Source organism: Xenopus laevis, chromosome 4S, assembly GCF_017654675.1.
Source record: "Xenopus laevis strain J_2021 chromosome 4S, Xenopus_laevis_v10.1, whole genome shotgun sequence".
In the NCBI taxonomy this organism is placed as follows: Eukaryota; Metazoa; Chordata; class Amphibia; order Anura; family Pipidae; genus Xenopus; species Xenopus laevis.
The window spans coordinates 56,149,803-56,155,802 of record NC_054378.1 but is presented as its reverse complement, the minus strand read 5'-3'; the positions used below and the strand labels follow the sequence as shown (position 1 = coordinate 56,155,802).

The window sequence follows — 6,000 nt, the reverse complement described above, 5'->3', positions numbered from 1 at the left end:
GGGCAGAGTTTGGAAAGATGACTTTGCAGTTTGAGAATACTCTGGGGCTCCTGGAGCTGAGATGATTTAGCAGCACATTGGAGCAGCTGGGAAAGGCGGGAGAGGGAGGAACAGTCACAGCTTCTCTTCCTTTCCTTTCTCTGCATGTCTGCTGTTTACTGCTCCCTCCCTCTTAGTGACCCCTTATCTAACCCTCTGTACCGAAAGAGAAATCCAGACAGTGGAAGCATCCGACTCAGACAGGACATACCAACACACACTGTTTAACGGGAAGATATAGAAGGCCCTGCAACAATTGGACAACATCAGAAAGGAGAACAGGATCTAGGGAGGAAGCACCAAGTGAGTAACAGTACGAGTGGATCTCATACTGCCCATCACACAGAACAAGGTGAGTGCACTAACATGCACAGCATAAGGCCATGGAAGTGACAGCCTTTTGACTTACCTAAGATACAAAGAACATTCATTTACTTGAAGCAACATGACTTGTAAGTTTAATGCTATACCAGGGTTCATAAGACTAAATCCCAACTTTCCCCTTTACAGGTTTTACTCGGTTGAATGTGGTCATGTTATCTTCACGTGGTCATGCTGTCTTCCATTGCCTTCATTTTAATCAAAGAATTCGGATTTTTAAAATTAATTTTCATTTTCTCTATAATAATAAAAAATCCCTTGTACCAGATTCAAACTAAGATATAATGCAACTTAATTAGAGGCAAAACAATCCTATTGGGTTTATATAATGTTTAAATTAATTAGTAGACTTGGAGATGGAAAGATCACTTATCTTGAAAACCCCAGGTCCCAAACATTCTGGATAACAGGTCTCATACCTTTATTGTATAACTGGTCATTAATGTAAGAGAACATGTATGTCCATAGCAAAACACAGTGCATTGTTGAACAATACACATTTATCACAGCAATCACTACATGGCATGACATATAGATATATAGATGATAAATCGATAATCTTTCTTACCCTCCATTGTAACTTATTACTGTTGTTAGTACTGATGCTGCCTCATGAATTGCGTTATATTTGAAAACTGGTCCTTTTTTCAAAACAGAAAATCAAAGCTTAATGGACCATAAAACAGACAAGACAATTTTTGCGTGTTAATTTACTTTACCACAAAGGCCTGGGCCTACGGCGGCAAAATTTTAGGGGCGGCATGCCGCCCAGCCGCATCCTGATATGTATGGGGAATGCAGCGTTCCCCAGCGATATGACGCGCACTTGCGGGGGGAGGGGGAATGGTGTATGCCGATATCGGACGTTAGGACCCAGAGGCCTCGGGCGCCCGGGAGAGAAATCTGGCACTGCCGAAGTCACCTGAATTTGCCTCACGAGAAAACTTCGGGCGACTTTGGAAAACGAATCGCTCTGAGTGCCATCCCGCCGGCTATTTACATTTTAGCCAGCGGGAAGGCAGTTCAGTGAGATTAGTCGCCCCGAAGAAGAGGAGATTTGTCGCAGGGCAACTAATCTCCCCGAATCTGACCATGTGTCTCTGCCCTAAAGGCAACATAAGATAAAGCTTTCCATAAAGCCATGGTGTACTGAGCCTTATGTTTACAGGGCTAGATCTTAGCTCTAGTATCTGATGACATGCATATCACTTACCACAAATCTATGGTACAGGATTAAAGGTCTGGTATAACTGTCTGAGAATGTAAATAATATTCTATCTTTAAAGATTGGTATTTTACTAATACATTAAACACAAAAATGGCACTGCAGATTTCCATTTACCTTGGGAGTCAATTGGTCATACTGTTCAGCTGAAAAGAAACCCAGAAACTTCTATTACAAACCGAGGGTTTTCTCACACAAGTAACCAGTTTCAACTCCATAAGAAAATGTTATTTTATGGTTTATCATATGAAAATTTATGGGCAATATTAGCATATCTCCCAACTGTTCTGTTTTTCACAGGACAGTCTCCATTTTGACAGTGCAAGCTGCAGTCCCGGATTGTTACTTAAATGTTCGGACTTTCTCTTTGATCTCCTTGAACAGCCAGAAAAAAATACAAAGTTTCTAAAACGTAATTGGCTTTTGGCAGAAGGCCCAGAATACGTGGCAGGTGCACTTCGATACATTTGTAACAATTTAAGATAAGCAATAAGTAACTATTTATGATAAGCAGGTCTCTTGGGGAAACTGTGACTTCCAGCTTAAAGGGCAATTCGCTTTCATTAGCAAAACTGTGATAAAACATAAAACGTGACCCTAAAAACCACAGAAATGTGTTCAGACTTTCATAACCTGCTAAATTTTGTAAAATGGACATGGTAATTAGGGGGTGAGGCCATAAAATGGGCCTGTTCAAAAAAATTGCTGTGCTCTGTGAGGCAAATCTTTTTGTCCCTCTTTCTGTTTCCAAAATGTTGGGGCAGAAAGGAATGAATCAGTGGTTCTCTCCTGCCATAGATACTCTGAAAATACCTGTTGAGGACTCTTGTAGTTGACTATATATATATATATATATATATATACACACATACACACACATGCTGTTGCATAGATTCCAACACCTCTTCTCAACAGCAAATGGCTTAAATGGATAAACCAATCTTCTTTAACAGTTCCAAGTGTCTCTTTGCAGGTAGAGGCTTGGTAAGGATATCTGCATATCACCATGTCCTCAGTTGGGTAATACTGTAAGTCAAGCTGTCTTTGTTTTGTATCTCTCAACTGTACCAGTTCAGTGTTATACTTGATTTTAAAAGTCCACTTACAGTCAGTTGCTTTTCTTCCTGTTAGCAACTCTGTGAGCTTCCAGGTTTGGTTATTATGCAAAGATTGAATCTTTTCTTCAGCAGCCTTTATCCATTTACTGGCTTCCCTTCTGGAAGTTGTGATATGTCTTCTCAACATGTAAGTTCAGATATGTAGGCTGTAATTGCTTTGTATGAAAATCAGATAGCTTGCCTTAGTTCTCTCTTGTTAAAGTCTTGGTTCAGGGTCAGGGCTTGGTCGTTTCTGCTCATCTGTGGTGTTTAATTCAGTGCCAACTTTAACTATTTGTTCAGGAGATGTATATACTTGTTCAGTATGTTCTCCTGTTCTGGTCTTGGTTGAAGTGAAGTCATTACAGAATCTCTTAACGTCTTTGATAAAAGATACACTGTTGCCATGTCAATCTTTGGATCCAGAATTCTGGATTCTTTGGAATTTTCTGCATATCCAACAACGATACTTTCCATTTCTTTTCTGGAATATAATCAAATGCTTTACCAAAATCTCTGAAGTGTTTCACACCTGGTTTTTCACCCTGCCAGAGTTCATATGGTGGTTTCATGCCTGTTTAGTTCTGCTTCACCCCAGTATTTCCCCAGTATTTTTTAGATAGCTTATATGGGACTGACTTCTGATGCTCTATCATAAATTGTTTTAAGAAATTCTCTTAAGTTGTGTCTGGTGATTTCACCTCCATTGTCACTTCTGAACACAAGTGGTTTTCACTGAAATTTGTTACTTTCCTTTGTCACATAATCCTGCAATTTATCAAACACTTCTGATTTTTTTTATTAGTTATGTGACTGTGTATCTTTTTTTTAACTCTTTATTTAAATTTGAGTTTTTATTTTTATATTACAACATCTACTCATTGACATTATGCGTGATATATCAATATATTGTTACATTTTGAAAATGATAAAAGAACATGTGACTTTTCATATAAACAAGCTGTGCATATTGTGATTTGCCTACCTCCAGCAAAGGGGTGACCCATGTGAATCCTCTTCTTTATAAGAAGGTTCCTTATCTGGGAACAGATTACTATGTTGTCAGGGGGTGCAGTATGTCCCAAGGAGACCAGACTTTCTCGAAGTTTGGTAGACGAGAGCTGTGTAAGGCTGCTAGATATTCCATCCGTCGTATGCCCTGGATTGCCAGCTTTAATTCAGTGACTGTAGAAGGTTGCGATTTTTTCCAGTTGCGAGCCCGTTGGAGGCGGTCAATATCAGGCTAGCCAATTTCTGGCCATGCTTTTTGAGCTTTGGAATCGGAGACCCTAGCAAGAAGGTATATGGGTTTAGCTGTAAGTTGAGACCCAATAGGGGTTCTAGTAGAGCTAGCACTGCTTTCCAATAGTCTTCCAGGAGAGGGCATGTCCAGAAAATGTGGTATAGAGTCCCCATTTCCCCACATTGTCTCCAACATTCTGATGATACCGCTGGGTAAATTGAGTGGAGTATACCATAAATATCAGATATAAGTCCTTTCCTCGACTCTCTGGTTGCCATAATCATATCCAATGGTTTAAGCTCTGTGGGTGCCTGGGGTCCTACCATTTCAAGAGCAAAATGCTGGATGTATTGGTAGTACAGTGAATTGCTTAGCTCATATTTGACTTGAAGTTCCTGGAAGATAGAACAATTTTTCTGTTGTTGAGGAGGCCTTGCAAAATTATATAGAGTACCTCCCTTTAGGGTCTACTTGTGTCTTAGTGACCTGTAGTGGGCAACTTTTGTGAATTATAATCGCCACTCCCGCTTTTTTGACGGGAGCATAAGCTAGATATACAGTTGGATAATGTATGGAATGCAATCTAGGGGAATCTGAGAGGCGGGAATGAGTTTCTTGAATTAGTATTATGTCAGCTTTAAAGGAATTGTTCAGTGTAAAAATAAAAACTGGGTAAAAAGATAGGCTGTGCAAAATAAAAAATGTTTCTAATATAGTTAGTTAGCCAAAAATGCAAATTATAAAGGCTGGAGTGATTTGATGTATAACAAGTCAGTCAGGACACTACCTCCTGCTTTTCAGCTCTCTTGGTTTACACTGACTGGTTACCCTGGCTACCAGGCAGTAACCAATCAGAGAATTGAGGGGGGGGGCACATGGGTCATTTCTGTTGCTTTTGAATCTGAGCTGAATGCTGAGGATCAATTACAAACTCACTGAACAGAAATGTACCATGTGGCCCCCCTTCAAGTCGCTGACTAACTCAGAGTTAGAGAGCTGCAAAGCAGGAAGTTGGATTCTGGCTGTTTTATTAGACATCTGTTCACTCCAGCCTTTATAAATTACATTTTTGGCTAACTAACTATATTAGAAACTTTTTTTATTTTGCACAGCCTATCTATTTACCCAGTTTTTATTTTCACACTGAACTATTCCTTTAAGCTTACGTGCCTCCTAAAAAAGCAGATATCTTTTCAGCATACTATTGAGGCCCTTTACATTCAAAGTGACTATCTTAGCCATATCCCTGAGAATCAAAATGCTTATAACACACAATATTCCTCTTAAGTGATTTCCATAGGGCCCCAAGCTCGGATCAAGAACAATACACATAACTTTCATTTTGGTAACTGATGACTCAAACAGTAAATTTAACATAGAAAAAAACAATTTAGGTTGAAGGAAAAGTGGCGCTGTATCAATCAGATTGCTTTGCTCCAAGTGAAGGGGACACTGGCCCTTCAGTGGGGGGGTCATGGGTTTGCAGCCCGGCCTGGGTGAGAACTGCCGCACTCCTCTCCATAAATATACTTATTACTGAGCTGGCAGTATAACTTAAGGTGAACAAAGGCATAGTTATGTCTCTCTGGTGCTCCGTTAGTGCTGTTGTTGTCGATTTCAGGGCCTGTCTTTTGGCTAGGTTGGCGGGTGAGAGATCGCTGAAAATCTTCAGAGTATCAGTTTTAAAAAGAAAGTCTCGCTTATTTCGAGTTGCCAGGATTATCTTTTCTTTAGAGGTATAATAATGTAACCTCAAAATAACATCCCGGGGTTGCTTGGGTTGTTGGGCATTGGAGTTCCATGCAGCCATCTTCCAGGTCTTTGGCAAGCTGACTGGGAGATCGGCATGGCGGCGCATGTGCAGTTGGAGCAATTTACCGAATTGCGACAACTGCGCATGCGCCGAAACTCAGGAAAATTGCCGAAGCACCGGAAGAAGACACGAAGCCCCGGAAGATGGATTTGTGGAACTCCGATGCCTGTATGTGTGCCAAGGGGTGTATATACAGTATGGG

At 40.4% G+C, this 6,000-nt stretch overlaps 1 protein-coding gene across 4 annotated transcripts in view; it reads left to right on the top strand.

Moving 5' to 3' along the window:
• Positions 1-6,000, top strand: part of il34.S (interleukin 34 S homeolog) — a 29,239-nt gene continuing 23,239 nt past the window's right edge. For 2 of the 4 annotated variants that reach the window (XM_018260639.2, XM_018260638.2), the window contains exon 1: positions 3-391. The gene's annotated coding sequence lies outside the window, so the exon portion shown is untranslated. Of the gene's footprint in view, positions 392-6,000 lie in introns of all 4 variants that reach the window. The other 2 variants (XM_041561264.1, XM_018260640.2) reach the window with 2 other exon arrangements.